Source organism: Meriones unguiculatus, chromosome 2 (assembly GCF_030254825.1).
Source record: "Meriones unguiculatus strain TT.TT164.6M chromosome 2, Bangor_MerUng_6.1, whole genome shotgun sequence".
NCBI classification, from domain to species: domain Eukaryota; kingdom Metazoa; phylum Chordata; class Mammalia; order Rodentia; family Muridae; genus Meriones; species Meriones unguiculatus.
In genome coordinates, this window is record NC_083350.1 from 83823530 (window position 1) to 83842813 (window position 19284).

Consider the following 19284-nt stretch of genomic DNA (forward strand, 5'->3'; position numbering starts at 1 on the left):
AGGAACAAAGGAGGTGTTTTCAGACCTGGAACACTGTGAAGCCAGCGATCTCTGAGAACAGCAATAAGCAAGGGGACTCAGGACGACCCAACTCCCAGAAAGCTCTGTAAGCAGGGCAGGGGCAGAAAGCCCAAACAGAGTAACCCACCGGCTGTCAGGAGCCAGAGTTCAGAGTTGAGCAAACGGTAAGTAGACTATGGGCAGAGCAAGGCAGCCACTGATGGGCGTTCTGGACAGTGCCAGAACAGTGTGCATCTGCCTTCCCGGCGCTCTGCACACGCACCTGAGTGCACTGGGGCCTGGGAACCGCAGCAAGATGAAGTAGGCAGCAGAATCCTGAGCCCACGGGGGCCACGAGTCTTTCATGTGCCCAGCTGCCAGAGCAGAAGGACGCCCCAACACGCACAGCAGTGAACAGCGTCCTCAGCGTACACACCTCAGAGGAGGTCGAAACTGAGGCTAAAGGCTGGTTGAGACCTGCCCCACTCTGCCTTAAAAACAGTCCCTGAAAGAATCAAACTGATTGGCAGGGGAAAGCAGGAACCAGGAAAAGGGCGAAGTCGATCAGCACGCAGAGTTCTAGTCAGGCGGGAATAACAGCTGCTGCCTTGTGCAACACGGTGATCATGACTGAAGCCAGACTGCAGATTTCAGAGCGGCTCAAGGGGACTGTACATGTTCTCAGCACTGACGAGTGGAAGTGGTGGATATGTTAATCATCCCAATCCGACCGTTACACAACACAGACATGTACTGAACTATCATGCTGCACCTTCCAAATATAAGCACGCTGTGACATAGGCAGAAAAGAAAAGTTTCTGAAGAAAAGAGGTACATAGGAAGAAAGAAAGTAATGAACAAACTCACTCACTCCTGGAGGGGGAATGCAGCATAAACAATGTCTAGATCCAATAAAAAAAGAACAGGCACGGCCAGAAGACAGAAAATCTGAAACCACAAGAAAAAAAAAAATCAGTCATCAAAAAGGAACAGAACTACCAGCTGATGAAATTAAAGACAGTCACACGAAAACAGCTACCAGGAGTACTCAGTGTTTCCACAAAGTAGGATAAAACATAATAAACAGAAAATGAAAAATACACAAAGTGGCTCAAGGGACTGGGAGCTAGCTAAATAAGAGTCGTTCCTAAGCAAGCATGAGGCCTGAGTCTGGCCTCCAGGCCAGGCGTGGCTGCGTGGCTCTACAGCCCAGCCCTGAAGAAACTAATCAAGCCAGGAGGATCATCAGCGCTTTCTGAATAGTAAATCCAGTAAAACTGTAGCTCCAGCTTCAGGCAGAGGCCACGGCTCAAGGGACTAAGGCAGAGAGCCAGTGCTTGCCTGTGACCTCCATGACACACACGCAAGCACACACAAATATATGCACAAAAGGAGAGCTTTTTTTTTAACCCTAAATTAAATCTTAAAGATTTTTTTTAAAAAGTTTCTGAACTGAAAACTACATTAGATAAGATCAACAGTTTATTTAAAACTCCAGAAGAAACTCTTTCTAAACCTCGAGATTTAGCAACAGAAACCAGAGTAAAATGAAGAGGGAAATACTGAGAATGTAAAGTACCATGAGCCACAGGCATTGAGAACAGCCATATGGAATCCTAAATACCACTTTGTGTTTTGTCCAATTTTGAGCCATTTAAGGGTCTGGAGAGCCAATTAACCTAAGAGCAACTAAGTTTTATTTTTATGTTTCTAATTAATAAAAAGAAGTGTGTTTAACTTACAATGACTGGACCTAGTTTTATACTTCTAATTTTTTATATGAGTTTTTGTATATCCAGTTACTCTAAAGTCTCTCTCAACTTTTAAATACTCACCATTCAATGTCTGTTTGAATAAGAGGTTGAATACACACCCACAAAGCACTGCTCCCTTCTGTGTGACCCGAAGCACTTGCTGCCTGTCTGCTAAGCCCTGTGACACAGCAAAGCCAAACATAGGAGACCTCTGCTCTGACTAGCTAATATCTCTATAGAAAACAGAAAATGAATACATATCATAAATGTGTCATTTGAGGCGGTAATAACTTACATTGGAAACAACACAGGACATAAAACAAGTCCCACAAGAATATATACATGAAGTCTTCCACACTATTGTGCCACACTGGGCACCAAAGAGTTAAACAGGTGTAACAGTGGCTGGAAAGGCCTGGAGAGACCTGTCTCAGACAGGGAGGACACACAGCTATGGGAAGGACAGAGACCAATGAAGCAAATATGCAAGCAAAGTGGTGACTAAAGGAGAGCAATTCCAGGCAGAGAGGAGCCAGTGCAAAGGTCCCGTGGCCAGAAGGAGTGGCACATGCAGTCAGATCATGTACGGGTTTTTTGGTCATGAAAAGAGGTTTAGATTATTTCCATTTTATTCCAAGTCCTAATGGTGAAATTATTCTGAAATCAAATCATTGGGCCACAAAATGCCATCTCTTCTTCAACAAATAAAACTTAAGTAGAAAAAAAATTTATACTTTATATACACAAAGACAAAACTCATTAAAGTGTAGTATATTTTCTTTCAGTGTGCTTTTAATGACACTTGTTTAAACTGGCTTTTAACCGCACTGTAAATACAACTGTGTAGCCTATTTCTCTCATATAAGAATTTCATGTCACAAATACTCAGGTGCACAGCAGAGTGTTGGCGGAGAACACGGCTACCTTCCTTTATGTCTAAGGGAGGAGCCTGGACCCGTGTGCCACAGAGGAGCGGTAACTGCTGAGGCTCCAGGTCTGGCAGCCCACCTGCTCTTCACTGTGGCACACCTCCGCAAGCTGAAACACCACAGCACGCCCCACAGGGATCATCAAGTATGCAGCCACCGAAAACAGTCAAACACCACTGTGACACTTTCTCCCTCGCAGGCAACAGCTGTACACGAATGCACACGGGCGGCTCTGCAAGCACACAGTGAGTACAGCTGTTCACAATTGTTATCCCTGTGAATCAAGTGCTCTCCCCCTCCTAAGCTAAGGGGAAAATGATGTTGATGCTTGTTTTAATACACTACTAAGATCTTTTCAAACTCTTCCTTCCAACTCTACCAGCCATGTGTGAGAAGATCCATTCTGCTGTCCTTGGGCGTGACAACTAGCCAGCCTCACACCGGAATGTGGCCACTGCTGCGTCTCCACTCTGGCGCACAATCCCGAATGGGGGACAGGAAACAGCGTGGGGCTACCTAGGACTGATGAACGAAGGAACTCATCGACAAACCCTTCCCGTTTGCACTCACGAACAAACTGCTTTATTTCACAGCTGTCTGCAGCTGGGACGATGGGGAGCCAGGCACGAGTAGAAACACCACAGCCCATGTCTGTAGTGGCCCCCTGCTTCACTGCTGCCCTGCATGCAACTGTGCACAAGAAGCAGTTTTGCTCCCTAAGACTGTTCTTAAAAGCAACTAATCCAGAGAGAGGACCCTGGCTAAAATGCTCAATACCCATCCAGAAAGGCAAAGAGGATGGACATCAGAAGAAGGAGAAAAGAGGGAATAAGCCAGGAGCCTGACACAGAGCACCTCTGAAAGGCTCTGCCCTGCAGACTATCAATGCAGATGCTGAGACTTATGGGCAACCTTTGTGCAGAGTGCAGGGAATCTTAGGAAAGAAGTGGGAAACAGTAAGATCTGGAAAGGACAGGAACTCCACAAGGAGAGCAACAGAACCAGAAAATCTGAGCACAGGGGTCTTTCCTGAGAGTGATACTCCAACCAAGGACCATGCATGGAGATAACCTAAGACCCCTGAACAGATATAGCCCATGGCAGTTCAGTATCCAAGTGGGTTCCATAGTAATGGGAACAGGGACTGTCTCTGACATGAACTGATTGGCCTGCTCTTTAATTACCTCCCCCTGAGTGGGGAGCAGCCTTACCAGGCCACAGAAGAAGACAAGGCAGCCACTCCTGATGAGACCTAATTGAGTAGGATCAGAAGGAAAGAAAAGAAAACCTCCCCTATCAGTGGACTTGGGGAGGGGCATGCATGCAGAGGGCGGAGGAAGGGAGAGATTGGGATGGGAGGAGGGAGGGAACCACAGGGGGGATACAAAGTGAATAAAGTATAATTAATAAATAATTTAAAAAATAATTAAAAAAATTAAAAAAAAAACATTGTTCTTAAAATACACACATGCAAATCTCTACTGTGGACTTAATGGCAACACAGGCTAAGACATTTCATAGCCTGGAAAAAAATATGTTCTGGCATAGGTTGGCCTGGCTATTGCTCTGGCAGCCAAGAGAAACGCTTATCATTTAAGTAAACACTAAAAACAAAAGATGAGAATTGCACTTATGAATGGCAGAAAAGCAGCATAAAATAAAAGAGATGAACTAATAAAAATAAATAAGAAAGGTGAGCTAAATAGTACTAAGTTTAATCCAGAAATATGGAGTGTATTGGGCATCACCACCAAGTAAGGTCTGTAAGGCACTAGAGCAGCTCCACCTCGGTCTCTCGCGAAGGGTTGAGTTAGGGCTGCAAACTTGCTGGACTCTGCCACTGAGCCACCCCCAAGGCTCTAGGTAAACTGCTGCTGTACCAACAATGCTACAAACTGAAGGGGATCCATTATAGTTACCGTGGCGCACATTAGAGAACAGTAACAGAAATCAGTCAACACTTGGGCCCGATGATTGTTTCAAAGCTCTTAAGAAACTTAAAAATACGTATTTTTAAAAAAACTAAAAAAAAAAAATTCTAACAACCTGAGTCACTGGGTAAAGGCGCTTGCTGCTAAGGCAGACAGTCTGAATATAGACTGGGGACCTGAATCTGCATGTTAGAAGGAGAAACCATACTCCAGCAAACTGTCTTCTGACCTGCACACATGTACTGTGGCACACACACACTCACAATTAATTAATTAAACAATGTAACAAAATGTCTAAACTAAGTAATCTGAAAAAGAACAGATCGCAGACTTTCATCCAAAAGAGGATGGTTGGAAGGATAATCACAGAAGAAAATCAACCTCAGAACATTCGGAAGAACTAAACTTACTGTGACAGATTAGTTCAGGGAACTAGAGTACAGAGTTTAGAAACGGACCTCCTTATGCATGAGAATTAGCATGTGCTGGTGGCAAACGTGGGATCACACACACACACACATCATTAGTGCACAAAACACACAACCCACCTGAGCCAATCTGCTGACCACAAAGGAAACAAGAAAGCGACACATAGCACATACCTTTGTACAGCAAGATCCAACCAGACCAGTGCCCTACATAGAGCGAATAAGATAATAAATATCTAAAGAAAATACAAGAAAATGTTGTCATGGTCTACAAGTTAAGAAGGAGTCCCTGATCAAGACATCAGCTCAGAAACAGAAACTAAAAGAGTAGCAGAGTCAGAAAGACACACAGGGTATATACTCACTCATACAGACTTATAGGATAAACCTACTAAAATCTGTACAACTAAAGAAACTAATCAAGAGAGAGGACCCTGACTAAAACGCTCAATCCCCATCCCGAAAGGCAAAGAGGAAGGACATCAGAAGAAGAAGAAAGCAGGAAACAAGTTAGGAACCTGCTACAGAGGGCCTCTGAAAGACTACCCTGCAGACTATCAAAGCAGACACTGAGACTTATGGCCAACTGTTGGGCAGAGTGCATGGAATCTTATGTAAGAAGTGGGAAACAGGAGGTTATGGAGAGGACAGGAACCCCACAAGGAGAGCAACAGAACCAGAAAATTTGAACACAGGGGTCTTCCCAGAGACCCATACTCCAACCAAGTACCAGGCATGGAGATAACCTAGAACCCCTGCACAGATGTAATCCATGGCAGTTTAGTGTCTAAGTGGGTTACATAGTAATAGGAAGAGGGATTGCCTCTGACACAATCTGATTGGCCTGCTTTTTGATCACCTCCCCCTGAGGGGAGAACAATCTTACCAGGCCACAGAAGATGACAATGCAGCCACTTCTGATGTGATCTGATAGACTAAGATCAGAAGGAAGGAGAGGAGGACCTACCCTATCAATGGACTTGGGGAGGGGCATGCGTGAAGAAGGGGGAGGGAGGGTGAGATCGGGAGGGGAGGGGGAGGGGCTTATGGGGGAAAAATCTTATTTGGGAATAAAGTGTAATTAATAAAATTAAATTAAAAAGAAGAGTAGCAGAGTTACTAAAAATTTAAAACTTGTATATGAAAGAATACCATTTGCAAAGGTAAAAATGAATGAGAGATGGAAAAATATTTTCAGTAAACAGAAAATATTAGCAATATAATAATATATGCTGTTCTTATAAATCAATATTTAAAAGATTCCTGATCCACAATAAAGTGCATAAATAAGACAGTCCTAAGAGAAATATCCACCAATAAGTGAATAAAAATGTGCTCAGCAGCAGAAATGATGAAAACAATGTATAATTTATCTAAAAAGAATTTAAAAGGCCAATGATATCCAATGTTATAGAGCACATGGGAAAATAAGTGTAGTGGTATATTATTTTAGAAACAAATGAATCCACTACGTTGGTGTAAATTTTCCATTATTGAGCACCTGCTTCGTGTGTGGCCTATGTTTGCCACACGCAGGGAACACAATCGTCAACAAAACAGGCAAGAGGCCTTGTCCTGGCAGAGCTTGCACTCTGGAGTCAGGATGTAGGCACAGGTAGGAAACAGCTGCATATGACAGCAAGTGGCGCTAAAAACAATACAAGCAAGTAAGTCCAGGCTGGGAAATGGCAAACGACTAGGCTGGGGAAGGAGGCTGGGGAAAGGAGGCTGGGGAAAGGAGGCTGGGGAAAGGAGGCTGGGGAAAGGAGGCTGGGGAAGGAGGCTGGGGAACTCTTCCATAGGCGAGCAGATGGGACCTCCCAGAGAAGACGACATTTGAGCAAAAGTCTGAAGGAAGCAAGAGAGCATCACGGAGCTAAGCGAAGAACACAGGACACCAGACTGCTACACTTTCCACTCGTGACCTCCTTCATCTGAGAAACTTTAAGAGACCCTGATTCATATATAGGCACTTAAGACGTGTGCAAATCAAACACTTCTTGATAAACCATAAAGAAACAATTCTTTGGTAGACATTTAATGTTACTATTTTTAAAGTTGGAAGGAATTTTGCACAAGATCTGTATGCTTGTTTTACAGAAAGAATGAACTCTTGGCTAAACAGCTGGCAAGGTGTATGGGAGGGTTTTGAGGAAGGAAAGAGAGTGGAGACATGATGTAACTATATATCATAATCTCAAAAATAAAACAACTAATAATAAAGGAAAGGAAAAAAACATTATTTACTTTTTTAGGGTTTTTTGTTTTGTTTTATTTTGTTTTACTTGTTTTGTTTTGAGACAGGGTCTCTCTCCATAGCCCAGGCTGTCCTGAAACTCACTCTGTAGACCAGGCTGGCCTCAAACTCACAGAGATCCACCTGCCTCTGCCTCTCAAGTGCTGGGATTAAAGGTCTGCCCCACGCCTGTCACTTTATTTTTATTTTTATTTTAGTTTTAACTTATGATGGTGTATGGGGAAGCATTCATGTCACATCACACAGTGGAGGTCAGAAGACAATTGGATGGAACCGGTTCCTTCCTTTCACCTTTACATGGGTTCTAGAGATCAAAGTCAGGTCCCGGGCTTACCCATTATGCCTTCACCCCCTGGGCCGCCTCGACAGCCCCAGGTACTTTTCCAAGGCACCCTAAGGACGGTTTACTCTGAGTCACAGTTGAGGGTGCAGTGCTGCATGCTGGGAAAGGCATGATCGTCATGGTAGCTCTCGCTGTGGAGACAAGAAGAGCAGACAGCTGCTCACACTGCCTCAGCAGCCAAGGAGCAAAAGGACGGGAGCTGCGCCCAGCTGGCTTCTCTCTTCACAATCTAGCACCCACCTCAGGGTGGGTCTCCCCTCTTCGGGGAAGCCTCTCTAGAAACACCCTCACAGATGTGTGCTAGGGGTGTGTTTCCTGGGTAAATTTACTCGGGTTGACAGGAAGATTAGCCATCACTAGGAAGGCCCATGTAAGGCCTTGGAAGCAACTATCACTGCTTTAGATTTTGCTAAGTGCAAAGTCATCGGAAAACCCTCCAAAAATGTTATCTCATATTTTAAGTCTCACTCTTGCTGCTGGCTAGACATGAAATATTTACCACGCATTAATTAGGAAGCTCTCGTAACAACAGGTGAAAACGACTGAGGCCAGAGCTGAAGTCGGATGATGGAGTGAAGAGAAATGGCTGACTACATTTATATTTAAGGGTGGTTACCGGGGTGTGGGAATGGTAAACAGGGGATATATGACAAACAGAGAAATGAGGGACTACTCCACAACTGGAAATCTGTGTTTAATGACTAAGACCCATATGTGAAAAGCACGTTGGGAGTGGTGGTGAGAAAAAGTAATTCATATTCACAGTGTCTAACAGGCATTAAATGGAATGTCACTTAGGTTAACAGACATGAAATTCGAAGTTTGGGGACAAAATACGTGTGAACACACAAAGAAAAAACATAAAGCTAAGTGTGTGTGTGTCCGTGTGTGTCCGTGTGTGTGTGTGTGTGTGTGTGTGTTTGTGGTTTGTGAGTGAGTGCATATCTGTGGGTGAGTATGAGTATGTGTGTAAGGTGTGTGTGAGGGTGTATGTGTGAGAGTGTGTGTGTGGTGTGTGTATGGTGTGTGAGGGTGTATGTGTGAGAGTGTGTGTGTGGTGTGTGTATGGTGTGTGTGAGGGTGTATGTGTGAGAGTGTGTGTGTGGTGTGTGTATGGTGTGTGTGAGGGTGTATGTGTGAGAGTATGTGTGTGGTGTGTGTATGGTGTGTGTGAAGGTGTGTATGTGAGAATATGTATGTGTGTGAGGATGTACATGAGTATATGTGTGTGGTGTGTATGTGAGCATTTGTGGAGGGTTATGTTTGTGTGTGAGGATGTATGTGTGTGTGTGTGAGGATGTCTGTGTGAGCATGTGTGTATATATGTGTGTGGTGTGTGAATATGTGTGTGAGTGTGTGTGTGTGTGTGTGTGTGTGTGTGAGGGATGTGTGTGAGGGGTGTGTATCAGAGAGAAAGTGTGGTGTGTGTGTGGTGTGTTTGTGTGAGGATGTATGTGAGTATAAGTGTGTGGTATGCCTGTGTAAACGTGTATGAGGGGTGTGGTATGTGTGTGAGGGGGTGTGGTATGTGTGTGTGAGGGTGTATGTGAGTGTGTTTGGTATGTCTATGTGTATGTGTGTGAGGGGTGTGTGTGTTATATGTATGTGAGAGGTGTGTATATGTGTGTGGTGATAGGTGTGTGTGATTTGTGCTTTGTCTGTACAGCAGTGTTTATAGCCCAGTAGTGGGACATGATTCCCTGCACTGTGTAGCTGGTGACGAGAGGAACCAGCCAGGAAGAGTCATTAGGTGGGAGAAAGGGAAAGACCAGAGTCCCAGAACCAAGTAGAGAGCCTTTATATAGGCTGTGAGAATTGTGCCAATTCTGCAGCATCTATCAAAAGTTAAATTGAGCCTATGTTCTCATTTTGCAATTCTATTTTAAGCCATCCTCTCTTCAGAAATGGATGTGTAACATAAAATCATATGGTACAGATATTTATTGATGTATCATTTATTGAAACAATAAATGACATGTCCACCAATAATGTTTAAATTACGTTTAATCCATACAAGGTAGTTGTGTGACAATATTAAAAGCTGGCAGAGAAAAGATACTGACATAAAATGTCTTACCAAATATTAAGTTATTAAATAACTTCATAGAATGAGTAATTCCAACTACATAAGGAAACACAGGTACAAACATTAGCACCAGAGCACAGTACAGTGTGGGAGAAATCACGCTCCAAGGCAAACATGCAGGGCTGCTGTGTCCACACTTCTTAGCATGCAGAGTCTAAGGAATATACAAATCAGTGTGCAAAAAAGAAAAGGAGAAAGAAAGGAAGAAGGAAGGAAGGAAGGAAGGAAGGAAGGAAGGAAGGAAGGAAGGAAGGAAGGAGAAGAGAAAGAGAGAGAAAGAAAAAAGAGAGAGAAAGAAAGGAAGGAAAGAAGGAAGGAAGGAAGGAAGGAAGGAAGGAAGGAAGGAAGGAAGGAAGGAAGGAAGGAAGGAGAAGAGAAAGAGAGAGAAAGAAAAAAGAGAAGGGAAGGAAGGAAGGAAGGAAGGAAGGAAGGAAGGAAGGAAGGAAGGAAAGAAAGAAAAGAAGGAAAGAAGAAAAAAGAAAGAAAGCCAGCACAATGAAAACTACCTGGTCAGAGCAATCCATTCACTAGACATTAGCCATCTGTGCCTTTTTTTAAATTATTTATTTATTTATTTTTAATAATTTTATGTACATTAGTGTGATGATGTCAGATCCCTTGGAACTGGAGTTACAGACAGTTGCGAGCTACCATGTGGATGCTGGGAATTGAACCTGAGTCTTTTGGAAGAGCTCTTAACCACTAAGCCATCTCTCCAGCCTGCCATCCGTGTCTTAACACTGTGTATTATCACCTGTAGCACCAGCTGACAAGCAGAAGAAGGGACTTGGAAATTGACTCCTAACACTGGTTGTCTGAGAAGCTTGGGCTTGGGACCTGGTGAGGCTTCGCCAGAATATGTGGGCTGACAGTGAAGCTCCATGGCAGAGGATGAGTTCAGCACATGGGAGGCCAGCACTCAATTCAGAGCAATGACAACAAGAAAAGACCTTTTACTGTATTTTCTCTGTCCATGGTAGAGGCTGAATTTCAGCCTCCCACTTTGCTACGCAGGTGTTCTGTCACTTCCATTGCACTCCACGTTAAAACACACTAATGAAGCGCGTTTACAAAAGATGTGCACTTCATTGTAATTTCTTTTAAATTAAGACATGAACAAAATGGGAAATGCATGGACCGCAATAGCTATCCCTGGTAACTTTTATTCAACTATCTGTGATTCCATTACAGCCAAAAAAGACCAAAGAATTGGGGTAATATGAAGCAGGTCATTTGAATAGAAATATGTTATTCTAACCATTTCCACAGATAACATACCAGCAGACATATGGCAATAAGAACAAAAAAGCTGAACAAATAAAATAGAGAGAAGGAAATTAAACTGAGCACAGATTTGTAGTCTCTGATTCTAAGCAATGAGGCAAATCTAAAGCTGTGTGACCCTCCTGTGAGAGGCAGGGCTTCCACATCCCAGTGAAGTGACCAGTCAAGTATGCGTTACCAGTCAATTATACTTTAGAGTCACCAAACAGTAACCACCATCGGCCCTACTGGGAATTGTCTTCTCTCCTCTGTCCACAGACTTTTGGCCACATACACTGGTCTTCCTGCCTTGTCCAGGCAGGCCCAGCCCTGCCTGGTGTGGGCAGAGCTACAACTCAAGCAGCAGCACGCTGCAGGAGCCCCAAAGCTTACCCAGAATCCTGCTAAGATTCTTTCCACACAATGATGCCAACAGGTAGAACAGCTGAAACAATGCAGCCTTACAAGACTGACTAAATTCTGCCAGCGAATCAAGAGGTATCTGCGGGTCACACAGGCTAGAGTATGCTGAGACCAGCCTCGACTGAGCCCTCTCTGCTGACCTCAAACCCCCTCTTGCGCCATTTCTCTGTCTCCAATACAAACCCTTTGCCAGCCCCTCCTAGACCTTCCCAAGGTGGGGCTCACCATTCCAAATGCCTCTAATTACTATTTACTGCATTTGCATGTGTTTTTTTCCTCATTATAATGTCATTAGCATTCGAAGGAGCCCCGTTGCCAGGGCAACCAGGAGTGGTGAATGCACAGCACAGCCTTTAAAGAAAACTTAACCCTACTTTGCTTAACTCCCAGGGTATTTTGACTCCCTCACTTTTGTGTTTGCAGGAATGGAAATACCCTACAGTTGCCCTCCTATTGTCTGGTGAGGTGGTATTTGTGATCTAGGTGTGTTCTCCTGAATGCACTAACACACACCAACCTTGAAAACATCCCTCCATACAGTAAATTCTCCTCATCAATACTGCTCCCTCAAAATGGTGCTTTAAATACCTCAACAGTCTCCATATTCTACACATTAAATAGTGTCATGCCCTTCAACTTAGGTGGTTTCCAGAGTCTCTGATTACCCACTTCTGAAACTGCTCCACCCTTGCAAAGCACCCTGCTAATCAGAAAGCACTCTTCACTGAGAGGTCTGACGTGACCTTTTGAACCCCAAAGGGTCTGTGTACCAAAACTCTGTACAACAAATAAAGGTTTGTCAAGTGAGCAGATCAAGGATTAACGAAAACAAGTTGTAACAGGCAACATGAGATAAAACTTAGCACAAGTGAAAATAAAATCCTAAAGTTAGGCATAAGAATCCAATTAAACAAACACTGGAGCACACGCCTTTCCACCCAAGCACGGCGTTAAGCCACAAGCTCCATCAGGAAGAACAAAATGTGCTGCCATGCCTGGGAGCTTTACAGCTCCTCCGTAGTTGTTACGACTGGACAAGGTGAGGAGAGTAAAGAAAAAAGGAACACAGACACCTTCATGAACGCAACAACTTGACATGAATTAGCCGCTAGCGGTCACCCCCAATGTCCTCATTCTCCAGTCAGCATTCTTTTCTTAACAAGAGGAGACAGTCCTGCAGCCTACAAGGAAAAAGGGTTAAGGCCAACAAGGAGTAGGCTTTAAAGCCATGGGAACTGAGCTCTGGCCTGGACACAGCACGCCTGTGAATGCCTTTGCCCAGTAAACATATGCGATGCTTGAGCTGCTCTTTGCTATCTGAGAGGCAGGTGGTCATCACAGGAAACCACCTAATCCAACCAGAAAACCAAACTTCCTAATTTTATTTACCTTAAACTTTCATTTCAATTACCATATGTGCCTAGGAGCTACCATATTCTGAAGTGTGGCTACAAGGATATCGGGCAACTACTGAGCAAGTTCCACAACAGTAGAAGACTTCCAAAAAATAAGCAGTTCAACAGGACCCAGGGCTGTGTGCTGCGGCCTCAGAGAGGGCTGTGGAGTGCAGTGTCCACTGTAACGTTTATGTGAAACATTTCTAAACTGGATGATTACTGCAGGTGGCCTCCAGTCTTCCCCAGGCCACGCCACGACTCCAAAGAGAGGAGGATTTATCAAATGATGAAAAGCCCTTCTCACCATTAGCCAGAATCTGGATAATTCTAACCTAAAGTCTACTTCAAAAGTGCCATCTTCCAGTAAACCAAGCAACTCTTCCTTTACGCTCACTGACACATGTAAACATGAAAAATTTTATGTCAATATTAATGAATTATGAATGAGAAGGCTGGGTGTAGTGGTGTGTGCCTGCAATCTTGGCTTGTCAGGAAGGAAGGCAGGGGAATCTGAGGCTACCAGCCAGCGTGACTTCCAGAAGCCTCAGTTAACCTCAGGTCCAGTGCTTAAGATCACCTGCTGCTCTTCCAAATGATCTGTGTGGCTCCCAACTCCCTGTAATCCGCCTTCATTTGGCATCCACGGCACCTTCACACTTATGGCAAACACACACACACCTTAATAAAAATATAAAACCAAACTGTTTTTTAAAAGGACCCAGAGGGGACAGGAGCTCCACAAGAAGACCAACAGAGCCAACTAACCAGGGCCCAGGGGGCCCTGTGGAGACTGAGGCACCAACCAAGGACCATGCATTGGCTAGACCTAGGCCCCTACCCAGATGTAGACGGTGGGCAGCTCAGTCCTCATATGGATCTGACGTGGACTTTGTTGCCTGCTTTTTGATCACTCCCCCTGGTGGGGCTGCTTCACCAGGCCATGGGGAAAAGGATGTACTTGGTCCTGATGGGACTTGATGTGCTGGGGTGGGAATGGGGGTCTCTCTCTGAGCAGTAGGGATGGGGATAGCAGACACAGGGAGAGTGGGACCAGGAGGAGAAAAGGAAGGTGACTACAACCAGGTTGTAAAATGAATAAATAAAAATTAAAAAAATATATATATAAAGAAAAAAAGCAAACACAACTAAAATCACATACTTCAACCAACAATATGACTTTTCTTCACACACAGAAGATGTTGCTCTATTTATCTTGATTTTTGTTCCCGGAATGATGGAGGCTGAGGCAGGAGGATTACTAAGCTTAAGGACAGCATGGTTTACATAGTGAGACACTGTCTCAAAATTTTTTTCCTTCATTATTAAAATTGTGACATGTACAAAACACAATAAAAATTATTTTAACCTAATATTTCTAGGTTTTTTCCATGTTCAAGTATGTGTATATGTACTGTGTCTGAATGTCTATGCATGACTTTTTGCATTGTGTGGATTTGCATATGTATGTGAGCATGCGTGTGAAGGCATGTGGAGGTCTGAGATTGATGTCAGAAATAATCCATGACTCTTCCACCATATTCATTGGGGCAAAGTTTTTCAATCAAACCCGGAGCTCATTTGCCAGTTTGCTCCAGGGGTCCTACCTCTCTGCCTCTGGAGGCTGTGATCACAGGCAGGCCACCATGACCACCTCACATTTGCATGCATTTCTGGAGATGTGAACCTCAGTCTCCAACCTCTGGTCCTCAGGCTTCCACTGGAGTACTTCAGCTGTTGAGCCTAGCCCCAGCCTAAGCTTAGCCTGACATTTCTGAGACTAATTCTGGCCTTTATTTACCTACTTTAACCACAACATACAAACACATTGTCAAGAAATGCTAACATTTTCTACTATTCATTCATTTAGCTAATTTATTTATTTATTTTTTTGTTTGGGGGGGTGTTTGCTTGCTTGCTTTTTTCGAGGCAGGGTTTCACTGTGTAGCCCTAGGTGTCCCGAAACTCACACTGTAGACCAGGTTGGCCTTGAACTCAGAAATCTACCTGCTCTGCCTCCCTAGGCATGAGCCACCACTGCTCCTTAATTATTTCTTAAATTTTTTATTGATTCTTTTTGAGTTTAATATCATGTACCCCAATCCCACTCATCTCCCCATCCATATGTATCTGCCCTCTACACTTGCAACCTCCCCCTCAAAGAAAATAAAAAAATAAAGAAAGAAAAAATAAACCAAACAAAGCATAAAAAACATCCCATTGTTAAAGCTGTAGTGTGTCACAGTATGTTTCATAGTATGGCCTTTTGCCCACACTTCTTAGCTTTCAATGAGTCATTGGTTTGGTAGTGCGCGCGCGTGTGTGTGTCTGTCTGTCTGTCTGTCTGTCTGTCTGTCTGTCTATCAATGCTGGAACCTCACCAGGACTTCTCTCACATGTCCTCTTGTTGCCCTGTGTCATTTTAATTCTGCAGCTTTGGATCTGCAGGACTGGCACTTTCACAGGCACCAGCAGTTCATAGACTGGGTAGATATTGGGGTGGATCTAGACCTGGGTGGTAGCTGAGTTGGTCAGCCTGCCAGCTCTCCTTCACCCAAACCACCAGGCAGAGCTCTCTCGCACTGCCCTGACTGGCTCACCCAATGCTGTAGCTATCGAGAGCAGGGTCAGCTCTCCTACTGCCATGTGCTGGGACGGCTCACCAGCACCTTTGCCATCAGGGCCAGCTCTGATACACTGCCCAGGCCAAGGTGCAGGGCTCACTCTCTGAGTGCTGCAGCCAGTGAGCAGCAAAGCCAGCTCTCCCACCTTTATGACTGCTGGCCAGCTCTCCCGATTTCCACAGGAGGTAAGGAACTCCCCCACACCCATGTCACCTCACGGTAGACAGGTGGTGGGGGCAGCGCTCCCATGCTCACGCCTTCAGGGCTCAGTCACCAGCAACCCTGCAACTGCTGAAACCAGGGCCAGCTCTACTGTGCAGCCCCTCTCCTGAGTGCTGCAGCTGGTAGGGGTGGAGCCAGCCTGCACAGCTCTCAGACATCAACATGGCCCCAGGGGGCAGCCCAAACCAGGAATATCCACCTGGCCTTGCTTTGGTGGTAATAGTCACTTGTCTATGTGCGCGCACGCGCACACACACACACATGACCCCACCCCTGCCGCCACCCACTGCTGCAGGGCCACAGACCCAGACATGGCTCTCGGAGGCAGCATGGGCCAGGACCTCACCATGGCCTTAGGTGGCATCCCTGGCTACTCACATCAGGCCCATCCGCACTACCCTCAAGTCTCCAGGTCTGCCCTTCTTCAGTGTGCACACATCCTTGCTTCTCTTTCTCTTCCTATCTCCACCGCTTACTTGCTCGTCTTAGTAGCATCTGGGGCTTCTGGGTGTTTGCGTAGTGTCAGGAGTGCTGTGTCGGTCCAGGCCCCATGGAGCCAGGTGAGGTCATCTGAGCTTGCTCTACCCACCCCATGGATATACTTCGGCCAGCACATTTTCAACACCTCCCATTAATTATTTTTATAAACCCAAAAAAAATGCTCATTTTGCCTCTCGTAGTTCATAAACTTTTAAGAAAGCTCCCTAGATGTAACTGAAAAGCTGCATCTGGTCCTGCCCCTTACCACACACATGTCTGTGAAAGCAGCTTCGCGTGTTCCTGGCTTCTCCACTTGGACACACAAGACCCTAGAATTCACAACATCTCTGTGGATGAAACAGGCCTGGCTTGATCTCCCTCTGTGTTTAAACCATTACACCTGCCTGTCATCTCAGCCACCACATCAGAATAGAACTCTGTGCAAGTTTCCCCAGTACCTCACTTGTTCCAAAGTGTGAGCTGACCACAACAGTTCACAAACTGAGGGGTTTACAGAGCACCAATATTCTTCCCGGCATTCCCTCGAGGAATCTTAACTGAAGCCGTAATTTAGAAGTTTCTAAGCTGTGTATCTATCTGAAGTGGAAAGCTTCCACATAACAATGAGACAAATCACGTTGCCTCTATGTCCTCTGACATATGGACAATATACCTATTAGCATCCATTTCCTTTGTGGTACTGGCCTCTAACAATTTCCATAAGAGAAATCACCTAGGTTTGATGAAAATTTTCTAACAGTAAAAAGCACAGGATACATAACAACTGAACATTTTTTTTTAAGTTGTGTGATATGGTTTCACTATGCCACTCAAGCTGGTCTTGAACTCAGGATCTTCCTGACACAGCCTTTTCTATACAGAAGTGAACCACCACACTCAGCTCAGAAATTAAGTGGTTTCAAAATACAGAACACTCATGGGAGCTGCAGGGACCCCGCTCCTCACCCAGGATGGAGGCTTGAACCAGAGCCTGACCCACAGCCTCTACCACTCTACCAGTGAGCCCGACCTCCCCCTCCCCCACCCCAGCCTGGCTTCTGTAACTGCTCAAAATGGATTTACACGAATAGGTACTGTTTCGCATTCACTTAAATGTTTTCAGTAAGATTCAGGTAATGATTGGGCTTCAAGAGTTAAAACTTGCAATTGTCACAATATACAGACAGACAGCCCTCCGTTCAGTCAGCCATGTATTGAAAATACTCAGAAGGAAATACTGAGCACATACCATGGACAGACATTTTTCACGTTACTGTTCCCTAAACAACACAGCAAAAATTATTTCTAATATTCATGCTGCCTGGATATTGTGAGCACATGTAGAGATGAGCTAAGGAGTACAGAGATTACATGGGATGTACGCAAACCTGTGCATTTACATTTAGAACTAACTGGGACGGCAGGCTTGGGAATCTGTGGGGTCCTGGATGTATCTCCACAGGATGTATTTCCTGTATCTTAGCCAGACAGCAGCTCCCCTTGTTTACACTTTCTTAACACATGCTCAGTTACACACAGCCCAGTGCAGTCTGAAACGACAGAACTGGGAAATTCCTCAAACAATCCCGTGTGACTCACCTCACTGCTCTAAGTAGTGGGAGAAGTAATGACACACGAGGGTTTTCTGAAAAGACCACAGCACACGTCTTCATTCCTAGGTGCTGGTGTGCACTGACTTGCAGGGATAAAGAAGCACTGAAGCCCTCAGTCACAAATGCACAATATTACTTAGTTGTGACTGTCGAAAGGATATCGCTCTAACAACATCTGGAAAGATACGGCCTGCGACCAGGCTGTTAGGTGTTGCTAACAGTAAACAGTAAGCTTAGCAACTCAAGTCAGCTCTTTCTCATTACCTCACATGAATGTACAGACTGATCACTACCCTGACTGGCAGCAGGCTCACTTAATGTCTGCCATAACAGCTTGAGAGTAGTTGGGGTTGGCTGGCCTGGTGCGGCCTAGGCCGATCGTGGGTCAGCAGCCTGAGCTGTTCTCATGACAGAGTTAAGGAAGGACATATTATAAACTCAAGCTCGTGTTAGACTTCTAGTTGAGCTTTGCATGAGGCCAAGGTGATATACTTAAGAAGACAACATCAAAAGACATGGGTTCCTACCTTTTTTGAAAGCTGTAAAAGAATGGCATCGTGCACATACGTGAAGACTGAGCTGCTGAAAGCACCAGTTGCTCAGCTGACTTAGATTTCTGGGACCCACAGAAAGGGGAAAGAAAGGAACCAATGCCACATCTGTGCTGTCAGACACATGTGTGCACAGGTGTGCGTACACAGAGAGAGAGAGAAAAATAAATAAATGCATATGTTTTACTTGGTGACATAACAGGATCATTCTGCCATACTTACCAGGTAGAAAAGGTTATTTCACACAGTCTAATAAAGGACAATGATTGTGAACAAGTACTAAAGAGCCTTTGCATCACCTAAAATGAAAATTAAGTGAAAGTTCACTTTTTTTTTTTTTAAATAGCATCTCAGTAGAAATATTAGAGGCCGAGGCTGGCCTCTAATTTGTGATTCTCCTGCCTCAGCCTTCTACAACACTGTCTGTGGCACAAGACTGTCGTTGTTGTTGAAAATTCTAGTTTGTAAATTCAGAGTTACAATGAATTGAATATATTTACATGTAGCCTGCACAGTGATTTTAACAGGTATCCCTACACTGTACTCAGGGAAAGCTACGAACATAAAAATCGACAGCATGTGGAACTGACTAGCAAAAGCAGCCGGAAAGGGGCTGATGTGAAACTCAATGGTGCAATGAATGCTTGCCTACCACAGGTGATGATTTTGATTCCCAAAACCACCAAAAAGTTTTCAAAAGAAGCAAGGAAAGTTGCAAGTAGCTGCCTCTAGATCAGCTGACCAGAGCATATGAGGAGGTAAGACAGCTGCTCATATGAATGTGTGTCTACACATGCATGTATGTATGAGTGGATGTATGTATAGTACATATTGGTGCATGGTTACTTTTTCAATTAACTGCTATATTAGTTTAACTCAAACGGCTGATGATCTTTTTAAGGTGACACTCAATATGCTATCACTGACTACTATCTGCCCAGAGGCTCTCATTTAATTTAAGTCATTATAGTAGTCTAAGTTAGACA

The 19284-nt window shown here is 44.5% G+C and overlaps 1 protein-coding gene across 8 annotated transcripts in view; it reads right to left on the bottom strand.

Moving 5' to 3' along the window:
• The window catches only part of Atg10 (autophagy related 10), a 255376-nt gene that overhangs the window by 206947 nt on the left and 29145 nt on the right, over nt 1-19284 (bottom strand). Inside the window, exon 3 of one of the 8 annotated variants that reach the window (XM_060377752.1) lies at nt 872-948. The exons of 6 other annotated variants lie outside the window; for them this stretch is intronic. The gene's annotated coding sequence lies outside the window, so the exon portion shown is untranslated. Of the gene's footprint in view, nt 1-867; nt 949-19284 lie in introns of all 8 variants that reach the window. One more of the 8 variants, XM_060377753.1, reaches the window with a different exon arrangement.